Here is a 21258-nt window from a genome sequence, read left to right as displayed (position 1 = left end):
GCCAAAGGCGGATCCAGGGTCCAGGGTCCAGGCGGGAGGCGCCGGGACTGGCGCGCGGCGTGCGGGCGCGGCCGCCGCATCCTTCCCCCCGCCGCGCGGGTCCCGTCTCCAGGCTCCGCCGACGCTCGCTCGCCCGGCGCGCGCGTGCGCGCGGAGGGAGGGGCGCGGAGGCGCGCACGCCGCCGGCGGGAGCGCGCGGGGCGCACGGGCACGCGCACGGGCTGGTCTCTGCCCTAATGCGGCGGCTGGCGGCGAGAGGCGCTGCAGGGGACGCGGGGGAAGCGGCGGCGCCGGCCGCGGACAGCTCGGACTGCGCCCCAGGCGGGAGCCCCAACCCTGGGAGGTAAGCGAGCGCGGGCACCGTGGGGAAAAGGGGGTGCGACCAAGCAGGGGGGCTGTGAAAGCCCACCTAGGGACGCCCCCCTTGTTCCCGCCCCGCTCCGTCCATCCCCACCTCTCCACGGGGCCACTGGTCCGGCCCAGGCCCCAGCCCCAGCCCCAGCCCCGGCTTCGTCACCCCACCCGACCCCCGCGCCGCCTCCCCGCTGCCCGCACCCTCTCTCCGCATCCTCACCCGCGGTCCGGGCCCTTCTCCATCCCTCCCTCATCCTTGAGCCCTGAAGGCCCCTCCACGTGCCTCAGTTTCCCTCGCCCCGGCGGCTAGCATCGCCCCATCCCCTCTTCTCCTGCCCCCCCCCCGCCCTCCACATTGGCTTTTCTCCTTGCCCTTCCCCACCTTGCCCCCTGCCGTCTCCCTGCCCAGGGCCTGGCTGTCCTTTGGCTCGGTGCTCGCAGCGCACCCGGTCCCAGCCCCTACCGACCTGCCTCCCCTTTCTTCCCGCCCCCGAGCCCTCGCCCTGTCTGCCTCTGGCCTGCCTCCTGTCACCTTCTCCACCTGCCCTTCCCCGTGCTGCTGTGGCCCTGGCTTGTTCCCAGTCCTCTCCCCGGCTCTCCTTCTCTGCCAGGGATGGCCTCGGACTCTGAAGGCCCAATGTGCTCAGTGTTGAGGACTCAGTCCCCCCATAACCCTGTCGTGTGTCCCGTCCTGCTTGTGGCTGGGTAGAGGGGAGGCCTCTGTGTGTCCCTCTCCAGCCACCGTTGTCCTCACCTCGGGCTGTTCAGGTGTCTTTCCAGGGAGGACTTGCCTGGGAAACTAGGCTGGGGAGGAGGCAGCTGGGAGGGGCAGCTCCCGCAGGCGCCTGGGTCTTGTTCTGAGCCTGTGGATCTGGATGAGGAGCCCTGCTGGAGTGTTGGAGATTTTGGAAAGGATTCTTCCTCATCCTCCGAGTCAGCACTTTGCTTTGGCACTGGTATCTGTCATGAGTGTGGCGTCGCCAGGCCGCGAGTGGGCAGATGCTGAATCACCAAGACTCTGCCCCTTATCACAGCCCCTGTTCTGCCCAGAGGACAGGGTCTACTTCCGGTTCCTTCTGTCATTGGCTGTGTATGATGGGGAGGGGGCAGTGTTGCCTCTTCCCTAAGTCTGGAGGAGTGGACAATCCCCCCCCCCCCCCATCAACCTTCTCTCTCCCTGCTTGTCGCCTCCACTTACATCCTTGGGAACTGTGCTGAGCCCTCCTGGTGGTTTTCAAATCCTGGCAAAGTCAAGGAGGCAGGCATCAGGCTCTGAGACCCCGTTGGGCAAGAGTTGGTTGGTTTATATGGAGCTGTGAAGAACCCATAAAACTTTAAGTGTAAGTAGAAGCTCAGGGAAATGTGTATGGAGAGTGGGATTTCCACTTGTCCCTACCCACCCCACCCCTACCCCAATGGGGCCATACCAAGTGGTGGGGACAGAAAAAGAGAGGCAGAGGTCTGTCCTTCCTTAGTGGTGAGGTGGATGGAGCTGCTGCAGTCGCTCAGCAGGAAGAGGTAAAGAAGATAGGGACTTTGTCACCTCTGTCCTGACTGAGCTGGTGTTTGGGAGGGAGAATATTCTCCCCCCAAGTCTTTGGATTCAGCCAAAATGTGCATATGCTGGCGCAGGTGTGGGAATAGAGAGGGGAAAGGAATGGCCCAAATGAGAAATGAGACTGACACATCGCCTCATAAATTGTGTTTGATGCTGTGAAACAGGGTCTGGCTTCCTGTTCTGTGTCATGGGAGCCTCAGCTGAAACCCAGGGTCTCAGAAAGGGAGAAAATATCAAACTGTAGGGGGGGAGATCATGGTTGAACCTCTTCCACTGATGTAGGTAACTATGAGTCTGGTCAGGGCATCCGGCTGTCCCCTGTTCTGTCACTCTTCTCTGGTGTTGCCCCCATTGCCAATGGGGGTGGGGAGGGAAGCCTTCCCTGGCATCTGAGCTGCCAGCCTTTCCTGGTATAGGGAGGAGGCTTCACCTGCAACTGTTGTCTGGGGCTGATTGGATGATGATTCTGACGTCGAAACACTTGATTGGGCAGGTTAAGTGAGGGGGGATTCTGCTAACAGCAAACGTATTTCCCGGTTTGATGCAAGCAATCTCATCCCTGTTAGCCTTGTTTGGCATCACGAAGGCTGCGGAGAGCTAAATCCAGGCTCCCTGACTAAAGCGCTGGCTCCCCAGAGTGCATTGGGACAAGACCTGCCAGTTGTGCCTTGCTGGCTGGCTGGCTGGCTCCCTGTGGGCTGAACCCACAGGGTTGTACTTACAATGCCTAGTCCTTTCGTGCACAATGTAGAGGTGGCTGAGATCTGCAGATTTGGTTTAGAGTTTGGATTTCTCAGGGAGAGACTGATCAGAGCAGAGGAAGTTCCTATTTTTGCAGCAACTTGGATTTCTAGGCTCTGATCACTCTGTTGCCAGCTCTGGACCCATGCTGGGTCCCCCCCTCCCCACCTCCAAGCTGGTTTGGAGCCCAGAGGCACACTGATCTCTAAACCACCTGGCCATTGAGGAGGTGAAGATCTTTCTTTTTATCTTTAGCAAAAGTAATTTTTATGAAGGCATAGGGAAAGGCAAAGAAATGCAGTTCTCAGTCCAGTTGACAGCAGGGGAGAGGTGAGAGGAATCTCCTCCTTCCATAGATGTCTGTTAAGCTCTGTGATGTGCTAGGCGCTGAGCTCACTGAGAAAAAAGTAAGACTGTCAGATCTCTCAGAGCTCCCCATGTAATGGAAGATGGCGACCAATTAATGAGACAACACTGATAAAGCTTGAGTCAGAACATGTAGACAGTGATACTGAATAGCAGAATCTGAAATTCTGGTGGCACATAGAGGGATGGTTAGTGCAGAATGGCAGCTCAGAGCTCACCCAAAGAGGACTGAGGGAGGAGAGAAGACTCAGATATTATCAGCTCCTTACTGGGAAGAGCAAGGAGGTGTGTACCGTGGGTGTAGTGGAGCCTGTAGATACCATTGCAGACTTATGGGAGAACACCTATAAAGGAACTCTGGGTCCAGGTTGAGATCCCCATTTCCTGAGAACTGGCATTGAGAAGCAAATTATACTCTGGAAAAGCTTAGAAAGTCGGAACACATCAGAAGTCCTGTATGTTCTCAGGGGGCTCCCAGTGTAGTGGGAGAATAAATACTACGTATGAGTGAGTCTAAGAAGTAAGGCAAGGAGACTGTAAGAGCTGTGAGATGTGTGACAAGGTCTTGTGGTAATAGGAAGTTAGATACCGTCATTAGGAAGTCCAGACAGGAAGTGGTGCTAAGACTCAAGTGGTCCAGCACTAGCCTTGAGCTTGAGCGCTCTCTCTCTCTCTCTCTCTCTCTCTCTCTCTCTCTCTCTCTCTCTCTCTCTCTCTCTCTTTCACACACACACACACACACACACACACACACACACAAGTCCAAGCAGAGGAAGAGAGACTGGTGTTAAGAAGAGATTCTTAAGTGCTAGAGAGTTGAGCACCAGTTACCGCAGAGAGCCTTAGCCATCTGAGTAGCCTCTTTCTTCCCCACACGTCTAATTTGGTTCTTTTTGTGAGTGTGCATTGAGCTTTTGATGTCAGCAGTGGTGTTAGGTGTGGAAAGAAAGAAGTAAAAGGAAATGAACTCTCAGCGTGCGAAATGTGACAGCAGAAGCTGGATGGCTTCTGGCACAGTAGGAGCCTAGGAGGGCTCACACTGATTTACACATTCTTTGGCTGGACCCTTATCTTGTCTGGAAGCAGTGTTGGTGGCACAACTCTGTGTGTGTGTGTGTGCGTGTGCGTGTGTAAATGTGTGTATGCCAGTCCTGGGCTTGAGTACAGGGCCTTGGCACTGTCTGGTGCTTTTGTGCTCAAGCACTCTACCCCTTGAGCCACAGCCCCACTTCCTGCTTTCTGATGGTTAATTGGAGACTAGAGTCTCACAGACTTTCCTGCCAGGGCTGGCTTCAAACCACGATCTTCAGATCTCAGCCTCCTGAGGTGGGTGAGCTGCCAGTGCTCAGCTGATGGCACAACTTTGAGCAGTGACTCAAAAGTGTTCGGCTGGGGCCCAGGCTTCCCTGAGGAGCAGATGTTGGATGCAGATGGCTTGATCTCTGGGATTGTAACAGAGGGTTGTAGATGCTAATGACTGTGCCGGGAGCTTGATTAGGCACTTCTGCAGCTTTGCTGACCCCGGTCACCAGGCACACTGTCCAGCCAGCTTGAGAACCCTTGAGCCATCCTCCTTTCATTGGGACTTAAAGTAAGCCAGGAGAAACATAAATGGCATGAGAGCAGTAGTCATCTTTATCTAGTGTTTACCATGTGCCAGCTGTCCCACTGCAGGTTCTATGGACAGCATCTCATAAGGCACGTCTTTAGGATTCTGATTTTAAAGGTAATGAAACTGACCCTGAGAGATTATGACTTAAGGTCACAGAACAGTCGAGTTGCAGAGCTAGATTTAAAACTACTAAATCACTGCATGTAATACCGAGCTCCCTGAGCCTTAGGGGCCAATGCTCTGTCCTTGTGCACAAGCCTCTTGTGTTAGAAAGGCTCAGTCAGCATGCATTTCTGAGTTTCTATTTTGTGTTTCTGAAAGTCACAGAAAGGCAGCTGCTGCTTCTTGAATAGGGGAGATATGATGGAGACAGTGATGTGTAGAACACTGTTGGAACAAGCCAGGACAGTGTATGCAGGAGTCTTTTATAAGAAGATGGAACCTGTCAGTTGTTGTCCCAGACTGTTGCAGTCACGGAGATGCCAGACAGAGGGAAGCCATCAAGTTTATAAGCTAGAAGCTGGCCGGTTCTGGTTCTCTGGCCTTCCTTGACTCTACCTTCTCTCCCTCATCCTTACAGTGAAGTTTTACAGGAAAATGCATGCAGGTTTACACTGTAAACTGGCTTTCACATTAGCAGGACTGAAACATTTGGTTCTCTATATCATTAGAAGAGTGCTGCAAGTTTTTGTCCCAGAAGCCATGTGTCTGAGTTTTATGTTGTGGATTAATTTCTTGTCCTGTCTTAACTCTTCCAAGTGCACTACCATGGAAAAGCTGGAGGGCTCTGGGCACAGGTCACCTCTTCTGGGTATCAACGAGCTCCTGCAGCTCCCTCCTATGGGAAGCAGCTGTCTGCATCTGCCCTCCCCTCCTTCACCTGCTCTCCCTGCTTCAGTCTAGTCCCTGTGGACTGACCCAGCCCCTCCTGAAAGGCCTCCCTGGCAGCCCCTCTCTTCATCATTATGATGCTAATTGTGTTGTTAATTTTTCTGGGATCCCAAAAGAAAGCCCCAATCTGTTCTAATGAATTTAATTAGAGAGGGGCTTGGAGGGCCTCAGGATCACAATAAACAGTTAAGGAAATAAACAGCTGGGAGTAGTCATTCAGGGGAGTCAACCAGAGTTAGAGGAAGGTTGCTTGGGCTCTTGTCCTTCATCTGGACCTCTTTCTGCCCATTCTACATGGAGCCATCTCCTTAGCTTCCAACCTAGTTCTGTACTTAGATGGTGGAATGGTTCTAATCATTGTCAGCATCAACCAACATTTACAGAGCACTGCTCTTTGAATCAGGGCACATCGTTAAAGGGACATGAAGGCTCATGTGATCCTTTCTATGCCCTACAAGCCATGAGAAGTTCAAATTGAAAGAACATTGTTAATTCCAGACAGAAAGTGCTAGAAGGTTGATGAGATATGACATTGAAAGTCATGGCGTAAGATGAAGTCCCTGAGGAAGGTCTTGAGATAGCAACATTTGAAGATTTAATGAGCAGGAGCAAGAGTGGGTGCCCCCAGTGTGGGAACCTATGCTTGTATTGGGGTGTCTCTGATCAGAGGAGCAAGTCTGGGAGAAGCCTCCTAGGACAGGAAAGTTGGCTTCATGTTGAGTTAGCATTCCTGGATCCCATTTGGGCCAGTTGGGATGGACTGACCAGATGCTAAGTTTTATTCTCAGATCTTGTGATCTTTTTCCGGGAGGAGAGTCAATGGCTGGCAGAGAAAAGTCAAAGACCTCTCCCAGAGATGCCCATCCCATTCTTCTTTGCTGGTGCTGCCAGTTTGCTTTGGCAGGAGCAATTAAAAAAAAAAACAGCAAGTATTTAGCAGAATCTTCCAGACCTGGGGTCAGTGAGTTTTATAACTCTTCTCTTTTTATTCTAAGAGTTCTCTGAATGTGTGTGTATGCACTCATGCTACTTGTGTTACTGAGATTATTCCAACTAGATTCTCATTCTTATTTGATGTTTATTTTGTAAATGTAAAGGTTATTATGCATTTCACATTTTCCTTGTATAAGAGAAAAATAGTATATCATATTGTATATAGACTTAAAAAGTGAATGCTTTGAAAATAGGCTATTATATATGAGGTGTGTGTGTGTGTGTGTGTGTGTGAGCATGCGTGTGTGCATGTGTGTGTACATGTGCCTGTGCATGCATGTGCTGGTCCTGGGGCTTGAACTCTGGCCCTGAACTTTTTTCTATTGTTTGCTTGTTTGTTTGTTCTTTATTCAAGGCTAGTGCTCTGCCACTTGAACTACAGCTTCACTTTCAGGCTAGTCTTTCTTCAAGGGTTGGCTTTGAACCTTGATCTTCAGATTTTAGCCTCCTGAGTAGCTAGGATTACAGGCATGAGCCACCAGCACCTAGCTATGAGATATATAACTCTGCTTTTGACAGGACATATAGTAATGAGCTGAAACTTGAAGCCAGTTTCTCCCAACTTCTTGGAACATCTTAATTTGTGACACCAGCACTAGCAAGATTTATGCTTCATGTGGCTTTACATGGTTGATCTGGCTTCTGTCTAATTAGTAATAGAGTTTTTATACTGCTATGGGTGTTGGTTGGTTCATATGAGAGAAGGTTATATGGGGGGAACTGTTTATCAGGCTTCCTGGATGGTATCTTTCCATGTGTGGAGATGACTTTCATTAGGAAGAAAAATGACTCTGAGGCCACAGCAATTTTCCTTTGCTGACTTGGGTGAGGACAGAAACCAGGTTTCTTTTTTTGTGACTCATATGGGGGCATAATCCTGGATTCTCTGGCTTTGTCCAGCCTCAGGGCTCTTCCCCACTTTTATAAAAGATTCATTGTATCTTCATTGTTTTTTTAATTCCCTTAAGAAATACATAGCACATTTCTAGGAGCAACTAGAAATGGAGGCAATTCTTGATTCATGAGTGTTAGAAATGTGTTCATATTATTATCTTATGAATCAAAAATGGTGGCGTATGCTGGGTATGGTAGCTCACACCTGTAATCCTATCTACTCAGGAGGCTGAGATCTGAGGATCATAGTTCAAAGCCAGCTGGGGCACAAAAGAACTCAAGTCTCTTACCTCCAATTAATCACTAAAAAAGGGGAAGTGGGGCGGAGGATCCTGGGATAGGGCAGTAGCCTTGAGTTGTAGAGCTTAGGGGCAATGCCCAGGCCCAGAGATAGGGAGGTAGCCTTGAGTTGAAGAGCTCAGGGACGCTTCCAGGCCCAGAGTTCAAGCCTATTGACCACCCCCCACATACACACACAAATTGGAGGCCTGAGTCACTCATGATTGCATGCCTGGTGGCTGGCTGTGGTAAAGCTGGTGGCTGACTGTGGTAAAGTGGGTTCTTCTTCCACATATTGGCTGGCCTGGAACCTGGAGCCTAGTAATTGGATAAAATGACAGGTAGTTAAAGTTCTTTCTGTAAGTCACAATCTAAACTGCATCTGCTAGAGTAGGCAAGGAATCAATGTATACTAAAGTCTTTGGGGATATTTTCGAGAGAGATGGGAGCTGGCATGGAATGTAGAGAGAGAAGGACTTGTGTAAGGATAAGACTGTTTCTGATAGGATAAAGGAACACAGTCAGAGATGCAGAGGAGAAATGCATGCAGGTGAATTGACTAGGGTGCTGGGCTGGACTGTAAAGAACTTTACTTTCTGACTGTGGTATTGAACATGGTTTTGGTGCTCTTGAGTAATATTTGCAGCTTAGCTGAACTGGCTCTGGCCAGAAAGATGACAAGGCTGTTGTGTTATACACGGAAATTCCCTACATAGAACACAGGGAAGACTGAAACTTCTGGAATGCTGAAAGGGACTGTGTCGCTGTCCAGAGTGCTGACCTGTCCTCTCAAAGATTTTCTTCCCAGTGATGCCAGGTTAGAAAAATAAAGCTGGGAATCTAGTGTGGGGATGCATGTCTATAATCCTGGAACTCCAGATGATGAGACAGGAGGATTGTGAGATTGAGTCCAGCTTCCAGTACATGATGAGACTCTGTCTTAAGAGAGAGAAACGGGGGTGGTTGGGAGTGAGGGAGGGAGGAAAGGAGCAAGAAGAGGGGGAAGGAGGAAAGGAGAGAGAGGGAGATGGAAGAGAAAGAAAAGTATCTAAAGAGAGAGCAGAGCAGAGCAGAGCAGAGCAGAGCAAAGCTAGGGAATGCATAGAACCAACAAAAGGGATCCTGAAAACAATTCTGGCAAGAATGAGGCAGCATGTGGGTTTTCTGGCAGCAAAGTGGTTCCAGCATCTGACTTCACAGTCTTTGTGATGAAAGCAACAGGACAGGTCTCCTTAAGAAGGGGAGACTGTGTGCATGCACAGATGCAGGCCAAGAGGATACAAGTGGCAGCCCTGCCCACCTTCATGTTTACATGAGAATCTGAGCACATCGCTTCATTCGTTCAAAATACACTTCTCAGCATTCCATGGAGCTCCTAAAAACCTCTCCAGCAAGCCAAGAGGAAATAAATACGCAAGTGCTCAATGTTAGTGCTGTCAGAAATCTCTCATTGCACCATGATAGCCACTAATTCCTTGTAGCTATGGAGCCATTGGGAAGTGGTTCATGTGACTGAAGATACTATATACAATAGAGATATATATATATTATGTATTATATATTATAACATAGCATATCTTGCATATTATAAATAAATATATGTATGTATATATATATATATTTTTGAGACAAGTCTTTCTGTGTAGTCCAGGCTGGGCTCAAACTTGGAGATCTTACATCAGCTGGGATTCCAGGAGTGTGCCACTACGCCTGGCTTAGAATACGAAGTTTGAGTTACATAAGTTAAACTGCTGCCTGTGGCTAGCAGTTACTGTCCTAGACTTTAAGGCTTTATACAGTTGGAATCCTTGACCTTGGCCGCATACATATCCCTGCTTCTTGATCCTTTATACCTAAATTTCTCTGTGATGTCAAGTGAAGTAAATTTTGTGGGAGTGGGGGAGGGCAGTTGATCATAGGGCTTGAGCTCAGTGCCTAGGCACTGTCCCCTAGCTTTTTCGCTCAAGGCTTGTACTCTACTACTTTGAGCCACAGCTCCACTTCCAGTTTTCTGGTGGTTAGTTGGAGATATGCATCTCAGGGACTTTTCTGCCCAGGCTGTCAGCCAACTGTGATCCTTAGAGCACAGCCTCCTGAGGCTGGCTTTGAAGTGAAAGTTTGAATGGGGTAAGTTTGACAAATTCCTGGAGACAAGCCCATGCTAAATTCAAAGTTCGGACTGTGTTTGTCTGAATTTTGCCCTGATCTCCTACCCCTGTCCTTCCCACCATTTTTTTTTTTTTTTTGTACTGGGCATGGAAATCAGTGAGGTCGTTTGTTTGTTTAATGTATTTTAAAAATTTGAGTTCATTCAAGTAATTTAGTTTTATGGTCTCATGCTTTCCCTGAGGGCACCCTCCTGCCTTCACCTCTAGAGTCTCTGGGGTTACAGGTGTCCTCCACCACACCCAGACCTGACTCCTGTTTTCACGATGAGACACACCCCACAGGGATCCAGATCCAGCTCTGTTCAGGGTATTTGCAGTTCAGGGTCAGGAAGAAGGCTCCTTGGTTCTGTGGGGACTTCCAGTGACCCAACCCAAGAATTTTGGAGGCACGAAATGAGCAAGCTATGAAGTGTATGGGGCCATGGAAACCTGGCCTTGGGGTGAAGTGGAGTGCGAATGAAATGTTGCTGTCTTAAATGCTTGCAGGCACCAAGTAGAAAAAGATTCCTAGGCTTAGTCCATCTCCTAGTCTAACTCTACGTATCTTAACTCTCATCCTGTTTCCTTGATATAGTAGATATAGTCCAGGATAAAAGCACAGGTGAGTGGTAGAAGTGCCAGGGGACAAATTCTTAAAGATGCCAGTCAAGCCGACATCTGTGGTTCATACCTGAAATCCTAGCAACTCGCGAGGCTGAGATCTGAGTGAGGATCTCAGTTTGAAGCCAGCCTAGGCAAGAATGTCGATGAAACGCCTACTTCCAGTTCAGCACCCAAAACACCCAAAGTGGAGCTATGGCTCAAGTGGTAGAGCACTAGCTTTGAGCACAAATGCTCAGGGACAACACCCAGGTCCCCTCCCTGATTTCAAGGTGCCCCTCCCCCCACACACATACAGTGCCAGTCAATCAGCAAACCAAATCCTGGAGCAGAAACTCCATTGTGTTTGGCATAGGCCTACCTAACCTAGTCACAACATGCTTGCTTTCCTTGGGTGTCTGGCCTTAGGCTTGTGGTAAATGACTGATTTCCAAAGCAGCCCCTGTGCTTCTCAAGGGATGCTCTATTGTTTTCTTGTTTTCTCCACAGAATCTCAATGTGCTGGTAGTCATCCTTCATAAATGCCTGCTTGTGAGTAGCTCTTTGTTAGCCTGGAGCTGGGGGTGGGGTAGGGTGACCCCTAGAAAATGTGTGCATGTGAATACAAATAATATTTATTGAGCCCCTGCTGGGTGCAAGTTCCTGTGGGCACAGAGCTGAGCATGCTTGTTTCTCATCTAAAGGAGCGCAAAGGCAAGCACGTGTGAGACCACACACACACACACACACACACACACACACACACACACGATAGAAACAAAGACAGAAAGTGGTCGCAGTAGTAGGGGCTGGAGCTGGGGACAGATGCTATGTGTTCCTCTGTCTGGCTGCCTCTCTCTCTCGAGGATTCCCTCCGTGAGCTTCACCGTCCGTACCAGCCAGATCCATGCCTGCGAGACAGTGCTGTCTTTCTGGCTGTTCAGGCAGCTCACTGTCTCCCCAGGGTGGAGCTGAGGTGATGCTGTCTTCCATGGCAGAGAGAGGAGGGGGACAAGACAGTGGGGAAGAGAATTCTGTGGAAGCAGAAGAAACTTTTATTTCCTTCTTAGTCCCCTAATATTGACAGGGTCTCAGACACAGGAGTTTCTTGGGACCTCAGCAGCTCGAGTACATGAAGCCCCCGAATTCAGGCCCAGATGCAGCTCTAGAGTAGACAAGAAAAGCAGAATTTAGCCATGTGATTCCCACAGTCACCCAGCCCCCTGCTCTTCTCTCTAGGACTGAGCCTGCCTGGTGGGCTCCTTCTTCTAGGTACAGCTGAAGCAGGTCTTCTCAGGTTGGCTCTGATGTCTGCTCTTGTAGCAAGAATGCCAGCATTACACCACGTGTCCTGGCACAAGTCACCCTGGCCAAGATGGCCAACGAAAGCAGGCAGGAAGGGCAGTTCACATGAGAGGGGAGGAACCACCTGAACTACTTGCTTATCTGTTTCAATCTGGAGTCATTATATAATTCAGTACTTAACAGGTATTAGCTGAGGCTAACTGAATTCACTCTCAGAGAAAAACACTGGATATAGTTCACCAGACCAGATTCAAATAGCACACAGTAGGCGGATACCAAATTAATTTTTTCTTTCCTCCTTTCCTTTCCTCTCCCCATCCATCCCCTATTTTCCCTCCCTCCCTCCCTCTTCTCTCCTTTCCTCCCTATTCTCCCTCTCCTTCTCCTCCCTCTCCCTTTCCCTCTCCTTCTCCCCCTACACCCCATCTCTCTCTCCATTTGCACATCCTGGGGTTTGAACTCAACATCTGGGCACTGTCCCTGAGCTTTTGCCCATAGTTAATACTCTACCACTTGAGCCACAGATCTTCTAGCATTTTTGGTAGTTTATTGAAGATAAGACTCTTACAGACTTTCCTTTCCAGCCTGACTTCAAACCTTGATCCTCAGATCTCAACCTCCTGAGTAGCTAGGATTACAGGCATGATCCGCTAGTGCTTGGCTTTGATGCTCAGGTTATTTTTGAGGTAGACTTATGTATTTTTGTTGCCATCCTGGATCATAATTTCCTATTTATGCCTTCCATATATATGGGATGACTAGAATGCCTGGCCTTTTCTTTTCTTGTTTTTTTCTTTTTTTGCCAGTCCTGGGCTTGGGCTCAGGGCTTGAGCACTGTCCTTGGACTTTCTCAAGGCTTAGCACTCTACCACTTGAGCCTCAGCACCACTTCCAGCTTTTTTTTTTTTTCTTCAATATATGTGGTACCGAGGAATCAAACTCGGGTCTTCATGCATGCTAGGCAAGCACTCTACCACTAGGCCAAACTCCCCATCCCACCGGCCTTTTCTTTTGAGGTGGGGTTTTGAGAATGTTTTTGCCCAAGCTGGCCTGGAACTGAGACCCTCCCAAACTTCCTTGGAGAAGGTATCAGTTTCTTCTCGTCTTTCCTTCGTTCTTTCCTTTCCTTTCTTTCTCTCTTTGTTTCTTTCATCTGAGACAGGGACTCAGACATGGTATCTGACGGTTTTGCTCATTAGCTGGTGCTCTACCACCTGGGCCACGCCTCTCTGAGGTATGACTAACTCTGTTCATGTTTGGTCCATGTCTTTTCTCTCGCTATCTTCTTATTTTGTCCAATAATTCTTTTATATATTCTGGGAAATTCTGTGCTTACATGTATCAGGGTCAAAATTACAACATTCAAAACTTTCTTAGGCTTTGTTTATGAATTGCTCAAAGTCTGCTTCTGAGGACAGAGGATTTACACATTGTGGTTGCTTCAGTGTATTCTCTTCTAAGTATTTATTTATCTTGTGGCATTTCTCTATTTCTTTCTCTTTTACTCTCCCTAGAGTCTTCCGTTTTGGAGAATTCACTTTGTGGGGAGCACACTGTTCTGGTGCAAAGAAAGACTTCCAGTTAGGTTTGGAGTCAAATTGAATCCTCCCTCACCCACAGCCTGCCACTCTACCCATGAGCCATTCTGTGCAAGACTGTTGAGGACCCGTCTGACCTCAGCCCAGAAGATTTTGGCTTTCCTTGCGTGACCCGTGCTCAGTGGTGAGGGAACCAGTGGGAAGTGCTGGGCTTTTCCCCATAGCTTCATGAACTTCTGGAACTGGCCTAGGTTTGGTTGGTGGACCCCAGGACTCTGCCTCTTTTCCTCCCCCATCTGGCTGCCCTCGGCTCTGGGGATATCCGGGTGTAATAGTTGGGGTCATGGATGGAGTCGGTATGCTGGGTGTTGGAGGTGTCTGCCGTTGGTGTAGGACAAGCGAGCACACCCGGGGAGTACTGTGTGGCCTGGTCCTCTGGAAAGGTTCTGGAAGGCTGACATGGGATTCAGTCAATCAGAATGGGACTTGCTCCCATTCTGGAGACAGATCAGCACAGGTGTTCTGTGTGCTGGGATTGTGGGGTTTGGATGTCTCATTAAAACAGTGCATCCACATGCACTGGTAGGAAAGGACACACATTCCTCAGCCTGAGTACCTTTATGTTTTCCCCAGGTGACATTTCGCAGCATCATAGCTCACTCGTGCAGCAAGGAAGTTCAGATTGACCTCACCCAATGCTTCAATCCCCATTTCCCAGTTTTACTGCTTTCTCTGGGTAACAGAGTTCCAGACAGGTCACCTGTCTTGCCCCTGTCTCCCTCCCCAGGTTTGTTTTTCTAGATTGCCTTTGTGACATGCACATGCTCATTGCTCTTGTATTGCAAGTAGATGGGTGCCAAAGCAGGGGCCCAGAAGCAGGCTGCCAGGTTCACATCTGCTTTTCTAGTCGCCAGTTGTATGGCTTTGGCAACTCACTTTGCTCTTGCCTACTTTCTCCTGTAAGCCAGGGAGTTAAACAGTGTTTGCCCTGCCTGGGCTTGTTAGGATTCAATCAAATAACACTCGTAGAGCCTTAGCATCGTGCTTGGTGAATAAGAAGGGCCGTGGAAGTTAGCCGTGCCCCCTCTCCACTTGATGCTAGCGTTGGGCCTTGCCTTATTTAGTCATACCTCATGGCTCTGGTGAACAATCATCAAGTATCCTATTATCAGTTAAATGCTCACTTCTACTCTGGAAATTGAGAATTGTGAACAGGTGTAAAAGTGTTTTTTGCCTCCAGAACTTATATAGTTGAGGAAGCATACCAGGCATTCATGTATCCAGATAGCTCCCTGTACAAGGTAATGAGGGTAAACACAAACGAGTCGTCAGACCACAGGAACTCCCACAGTTTAGAGGAGAGAGAGGGAGAGCGAGCAGGTTTGAATCTATGGGATGTGGCACCACTTCAGGGACTTAGAATGGATCCTGAAAGATGGAGCTGTGACTCTTTGCTCCCCACAAGCCCATGAGAGAAATGAAATTCAGAAGAAAAGGTTGTCTAGTTATGCCCAAGCCCTCGTGTCCTTCTCACTGATAAGGGACAAAGAATGGAGCAAGGAGTGATTTTATAGTAAGGCTCGGAAAGGATGAAGAATATGGCCCCCAGAACAGAGGTCAAAATGAGGGGGGCATTTCAGGGCAGAGAATGGGAATGCAATTCTCACAAGAAACCATTTTCTATGAGTGAATTATATCTTTCTGCTCTGGCTACACCAAGTTAATATCCTGATATAATGTGTAATTTCTACTGAAATCAAGGCACAAATGGTTGGTCACCTGTTGAGGATACAGCTTCAACGAGGGCAAGGCAGAGCTAGAAGTGTTCGTGTTTGCGTTCCTGTCTGGTAGCATGAGGCAAACCCTAGATTTCTGTGTGAAACAGCTCTGGCCCAGCACCTCATGTGACCAGCGCTGTACCCTCCCAGCCCTGGCAGGGTTCCAAGGTCTGGTCTCAACAGCCATGGGACTTGGTGCCCGGGCCTGGGAAGAGCCCATTGTTTTCTTGCATTACCACTGGCTTGTGTGGCTGCTGGCTAGTGGGTTTGTTCATTTTTTTCCCTTGTCTCATGGAGACTGCTCTGAGCCTTGTATTCAGCCACAGCTGGGCGGTTGGCACTTGCCCAACCTTGCCCCAGTCTATAGAATTCTCAGAGATACCCATGGAAGACTGCTGGCTGTGTATGTGCATGTGTGCGTGCGTTCGTGCCTGTGGGGATGAAGAAGAAAGGAAGGTAGTAAGCTTCCTTTACTGGCATGCATTCCAGGTTGAGAGATTGATGCTTAGCAGCCTGGACACCAGCATGAGGATTGGGTATGCTGTGGTCATGAGTTCTAAGCATGTGTCCTCATCTCAGGGCCACTTAAGTAAATGTTGTGCCACTTGAGCCACACTCCTTTGTCTTTCCACTCCTCCCCTCCCAGATAGTCTCTTGCTTTTGCCTGGATGTTGACCTTCCCAGACAGTCATCAGCACAGGCACTACATATTTGTCACTATATCTTTTTTTGCCAGTCCTAGAGCTTGAACTCAGTGCCTGAGCCCTGTCCTTGGGCTTTCTCAAAGCTAGCACTCTACCACTTGAGCCACAGCACCACTTCTGGCTTTTTTTGTGTTTGTAATACCAAGGAATCAAACCCAGGGCTCCATGCATGCTAGTCAAGCACTCTACCACTAGGTCACATTTCTGGCCTCATATTATTATTTTTTTAAGGTAGAATCTTTGCCCAGGCTGCCCTAAAAACTGTAAATCTTTCCTTGCCACCTGTGAATGAGTTGGGATTACATAGACTGCCTTTGATGGTCGTTAGTAGCCCAGTGTGATGGACACTAAACAGAAGTGCAGAGCTTGAATGAGTCTGTGTCTTCCCTCTTTTCCCCATTTCTACTCTGGCTGCACCAAGTTAATACCCTGAGCTAATGTATAATATCTACTGAAATCAAGGCACAAATTGTTGGTCACCTGTTGAGGATACAGCTTGAATGAGGGCAAGGCAGAGCTAGAAATCTTCATGTTTGCATTCCTGTCTGGTAGCACGAGGACTGGGGTCATGCAGGATCCATTGCCCCTTCTCAGAATTTCTGGGTGACAGTCCACCTGTAGGCTTAGAAAATGTTCACTACCATCCTTGCCCAACAGTCAAGTAGCCAGCAATATAACTGTGCCAGCCATGAATTACTGAACAGCTTGCCTTGTTCAAAGAACAAAAGTCAAACTTGATGTGCGTAGATGCATGTTCTGGGCTTGGGGTCAGGCACATTCCCGGGGGTACCTGGTGGCCTGCACACTTACTCACATTTTCCTTGGAGTCTAGCCTGCTTCTTGGGCCTCTGTTTAGGGCTTATGATCAAGGTTTGGAGGGTAAAGTCCTAACAGGTGAGATGTGGCCTCATTCTTGAGCTTGTCAGCCCCACTGTTTGCTCCTGAGCCACCCTACGCATACTGGCTTTCACTGGGGGCATTGTGTGATTCCGTAAGGAGTGATGAAAGGAGTGTTTGGTGTCTTAGGAGAACCTGTATCATCACCACCAAAGTCACCATCACCTCGCTAGCCACCTGGCATGGACTATCAGAATTGCAAAGGACCTTAACCACAGGCTGCCCTGTGACTTCCAAGCTTTAGCTTATGACAGAATCACCCGCAGGATTCATTAGAACACAGACTCCTGGGCCCACATAAGACTGAAACTGTAGGTTTGGGGCCCAATAAAGAACATGTTTTATAGTCAAGTTATCACATGATGTCTATGCTTCCGGTCCAGAGAACGTATTTTGAAAACCACAAACCAATTCCTTTGTTCTGCAGGTGGAGGTCTAAGGGAATCAACTCAGTAATGATTTCCATACCATTCTGTTTCAGAGCTGGGCCCCTAGTTCTGAGCCCGGTGCTCCAACCCCGTAATATTCTGGTTATCCTTCTCCTACAGCTGGACTGTGAGGAACTTCCTTGTTGAGAGTGTACTTCCACTCTGGAAAGAGATAGCAGGCACAGCATGAGGCCTGCTGGAGTTCACAGTCCAAATCCTGGCCCAGAAGCAGCTTCTCTCCTGAAGTTTGGTCATTCATCCATTGGCTTATCTAGCAAATACTTAAAACTAAGTGCCATTTATCTGAAAGGAGCCTGCCTGGCACTATAAGGGGCACCCGGGCAGACAAGGCAGCAGCCAAGCTCTGCAGTAGTGGTTTCTCACTTCCTCCCTTCACTTAGAGCCTCTGCTTTCATCCCCTAGTGGGTTTGGAGCCAAGAGGCCTTTCCCCAAGAGGCCTCTGAGACCAGAGGACTCCAGAGCCAGGAATGAACAGTAATCCTTGCTCTGCTCTGACTTGCCAGATGACTTCAGCTAGCTCTTCCTCCTCACTGGACCTCAGCTTCTTCTAGAAAATTCAGTGAGGCAACCAGTGGAGCAATGGTGAACAAGACTCCTTTCTCAACCTATGAATCTAAAACTCTGAGGGTTCTTAAATGGCTTAGAATAGCCTCTGACTTCATTTCTGCTCTCAGGCAATGACTACCTTTCTTGCATGTGGTGCTATGAACCTTCTGAGTGAGAAGGATCTGAGATGCGGAGGCTCCCCTTTGCTCCTCCTGAGGCTGCCAATGGTGTGTTGTCCACATAGGCTCAATTTGCTTTTCTTAGCCTTCTTAGCTGTCTATTGTTTATTTTATCCATAATGAGACTTCAGTGGAGACAGGAAGCATATGGAACTTCATAGAGTAAAGGAGAAGCACAATAATAATGCCACAAATTCATTTCAAGATGATCTTACCAGATTGTGCTCATTTGTCGAGATTTTTTATATTATAACACATCAAAATGTTTCTAAGTCTTAAAAACAAGTGATAATTATATCTCAAGTGGATTTTCCTTTGCTCTGAATAAATATGACCCACATCTACAACAGGGAGGCATATGTTAATCAGCCTGAACAAGCCTCTTAAAATATATAATTTGGTATTATGAAGGTGTTGTACAGAGGGGTTATCATTTCGTAGGTTAGGTGATGAGTACATTTCTCTTTTTGGACAATGTTACCCCCTTTCTATGCTTTCCCTCATTTTCCCCTTCCTGTCCCTGCAAAAAAGTTGCATAGTTCATTTCCCACATAGCATATACTGAGTACCATAACTGATTTGTTCACCCTTCCTCCATTTTTGCACAATTGAAAACATAAAAAGGCTCATGCATGTATGTTTTCAACTTCAGAGTAGAACTGCATTTGATTATCATTATTGTTGTTACTTGTCGGTCATGGGACTTGAACTCTGGGCCTGGGCATTGTCCCTGAGCTCTTCAGCTCAAAGCTACCACCCTACCTCTTGAGCCATAGTGCCACTTCTGGTTTTCTGGTGATTAATCGGAGATAAGGGTCTGGGCTGGCTTTGAACCACAATCTTCAGATCTCAGGCTCCTGAGTAGCTAGGATTACAGGTGTGAGCCACCACACCACCGCTTTTGTTATTATTATTATTTTTTTTGCCATTTCAAAACAAATCAATAGGGTCACTGCCCAACTTTTACTAAATTTGTAACATTCAAAAGGTCCACTGCTTTTACATATTCAGTGTCTTTTGACTTTGGGAGGCAATTTTGCTTAAAAACACATATACCATAAGACTTCAGCATTAGTATCCTTTTCTCAAACCCACCAACTTCTTTCCTCTTATTGAGCTCTGTCATAGAGGATTATACATTTGTAGTTTATCCTTTTCTAGATGCTTGTTGATTTTTTTAGTGTCTGCTCCGAGTGTTTAATTAGCTCCCGGCTCTTGAATCTTTTCATCTCCTGGATAGCAGATCCAACAGGTTCTTTCTGAAATTCCAGAGTTCCTTGCATTTCCTCAAGCAACTCGAAGATCTTTTCATATCCTTGTCCCAACTTCTTAATTTCCTTCCTGGGTTTTGTATTAATGACTCCTTTAGGTCTCCCACACCTCCGTTTATGCACCTCAGCTGATTTAGGTGCTGCTCTCATCTTGCAGTCACCGTTTCCCTTTGCCTTAAGATGGGGTTCACCTTCTCCTTCTGATTGACTGGTTGGAAGGATCCTAGTGTATTTCTTCTTAGGTGGTGATAGAAGAACCCTGACTTCATCAGTTGAATTCACTGCTATTTCATGTCTGGCAGAATTATTATCTGCTGTATCAGCCATAACTTTCTGGAGTTGGAAACCCGGAGAGCACCTCACTTCCAGGTAGACCTTCTTGAGTTTCCGCTTTTGTTATTTTTATACCTTAACATTTGATTCACTTGTTAGAATGTAATTTGGCCTCAGCCTGATATATGACCTCTAAAACTGTGTTCACTTAAGTCATGTATTTTCTTAATCTGGTTAATCTGAGACAAATTGAACAGTATTTGTCAATTACTAAATGAAGAGGAAAGTTGAAATTTGCCTATTGTGTTAAAGTTGTGCTTCATAAGGATTTTTTATTGTATGCTTATTATTACTATAATAATCATAAGCTTTTATTTATTGTTTTGACCCAAAACAACATATGTGAAAATAACAAAAATTAAGCTGAGCGGCAGCGGCTCACACCTGTAATCCTAACTACTCAGGAAGCTGAGATCTGAGGGTTGCAGTTGAAAGCCAGCTCAGGCAGCAAAGTCTGTGAGACTCTTATTTCTAGTTAACCACCAAAAAGCTGGAAGTGGAACTATGGCTCAAGCCTTGAGCAAAAAGCTCAGGGATAGTACCAGGACAGTACCCATGCCTAAATTCAAGCCCCCCTAAAAAACTGACTATAACATTTTCTGTGGGGTGATTTTGAGATGAGAAGACTGGCAATATGAGAGTGTGAGGAGGTACTTCTGGCTCTGATGCTCAGTATCCGAGGTGGTACAGAGCCTGGGAACCACAAAGAAGAGGAAAGTACTGTAAATTGGCTGGGGACAGGAGATACTTTGTTCCCATTGTTGGGAATGAGATTAAACATGTTCTTTGAGAACTCATTTGTCAGATCTAACATCAGAGCGCTGCATTCTATCCAGTTTACCCAAGGACTTTATAACCACTAAAATCATTGAGTCTTAAGGTTAGAAAAGAAATTTGCTATCTGACTTTGTTACCTGGTACATTGTATATACATTTATTTGTTTATTTGAAATAGGGAGGGAAAGGGAGAAAACAAGATGATTGGGAGGGTTGGGGAGAGGGAATGGGGGACAAAAACATGAGAAGGGTATCAATGTGTAAGAAGCAATCTACCCACTACCTGATGAATGTACCTGTAACCCCTCTATACATTACCCCAACAATAAAAAAAGAAATTTGCTATTATCTGATACTAATAGAGCACCCCAAAAATCAAGTGGAGAGAAGCCTATGAGAGGTCAGCTCTGCATCTCTGGAGTACTGAAGCAGAGGCTGTTGACCTCATACCTGGGGCACTGGCCTGCTGTGTTGGCCTTCATGAGGCCAGTGGACTGGGCCTCCTTCCCTTCTCTCCCACCAACTAAACATTGTCTTTGCCAAAGGTCATGCTTTGGATGGATGAGCTGAAGGACTGGTCCTGGCACTATCAGGATTCTTATTTTTTTTTGTTGTTGTTGTCAGTCTTGGGGCTTGAACTCAGAGCCTGAGCACTGTCCTTGGGCTTTCTCAAGGCTAGCGCTCTAGCACTTGAGCCACGGCACCATTTCCTGCTTTTTTTTCTATGTATGTGGTACCGAGGAAGCCAACCCTGGTCTTCGTGCATGCTAGGCAAGCACTTTTAACACTAGGCCAAATTCCCAGCTCATGCCACAGGATTCTTACCAGCCTTGTGGACTCTGGTCTTGTTCAGGTGAACTGGGTGGTGTGCATGGAATGGCATTAGAATTTTACTTGTATGCTTTGAAAGAAGGACTGATGGAGTTGGTCTGTGGTAGGTTCTTGGATTTGGATTGAGGCCACGCCTGTGATCTAACCTAACCCAATGCATCTTTAGCTCTGTCACCTGACATTGTACCCATGCCACTTCCTTCTAGCCTGACCTG

General features: G+C 47.6%; 1 protein-coding gene across 1 annotated transcript in view; it reads left to right on the top strand.

Annotated features, from left to right (window-relative positions):
* Positions 1-278: 278 nt before the first annotated feature.
* The window catches only part of Nfasc (neurofascin), a 155636-nt gene continuing 134656 nt past the window's right edge, over positions 279-21258 (top strand). Inside the window, exon 1 of the mRNA XM_090341348.1 lies at positions 279-343. The gene's annotated coding sequence lies outside the window, so the exon portion shown is untranslated. The remainder of the gene's footprint in view (positions 344-21258) is intronic.

This window comes from Megascapheus bottae, chromosome 10 (genome assembly GCF_031878675.1).
Source record: "Megascapheus bottae isolate mThoBot1 chromosome 10, mThoBot2.hap1, whole genome shotgun sequence".
Lineage (NCBI taxonomy): Eukaryota > Metazoa > Chordata > Mammalia > Rodentia > Geomyidae > Megascapheus > Megascapheus bottae.
Note: the sequence above shows the minus strand (reverse complement) of the source record. Positions and strands in the feature narration are given on the sequence as shown.